We start from the raw sequence: 306 nt of genomic DNA, 5'->3' as shown, positions 1-306 counted from the left end.
AGCCTCCGGCGGTTTGGGTCGGCGCCTCTCCAAGGAGATGAAGGCAGATCCCAGAGCGATGGGAAGCAGCTGGTGCGGGGCAGGGAGGAGAGCTCACCCGCTCCATCGGGCTGAGGGCAAACTCCCCAAGCTCCCACCAGCACGGTGCTGCTCAGGAGACCCGACCAAGCGACTTGCATTTCCACAGCTTTGGGAAAGGAGACGGTGCTGGAGGAAACGCGATAACCAACGTTGTGATCCACGTCTTGCTAAGGCATGGAGCAGCCCAGTTCAGCTCCCCGTCTTGCTGCCAGCTGTCCCAGGGGG

At 62.4% G+C, this 306-nt stretch overlaps 1 protein-coding gene across 1 annotated transcript in view; it reads right to left on the bottom strand.

Annotated features, from left to right (window-relative positions):
* Window positions 1-306, bottom strand: part of RGS3 (regulator of G-protein signaling 3) — a gene marked incomplete at its 3' end in the record, with an annotated part of 37533 nt that overhangs the window by 12518 nt on the left and 24709 nt on the right. The window lies entirely within an intron of this gene.

This window comes from Apaloderma vittatum, unplaced genomic scaffold (genome assembly GCF_000703405.1).
Source record: "Apaloderma vittatum isolate BGI_N311 unplaced genomic scaffold, ASM70340v1 scaffold2664, whole genome shotgun sequence".
NCBI lineage: Eukaryota > Metazoa > Chordata > Aves > Trogoniformes > Trogonidae > Apaloderma > Apaloderma vittatum.
Note: the sequence above shows the minus strand (reverse complement) of the source record. Positions and strands in the feature narration are given on the sequence as shown.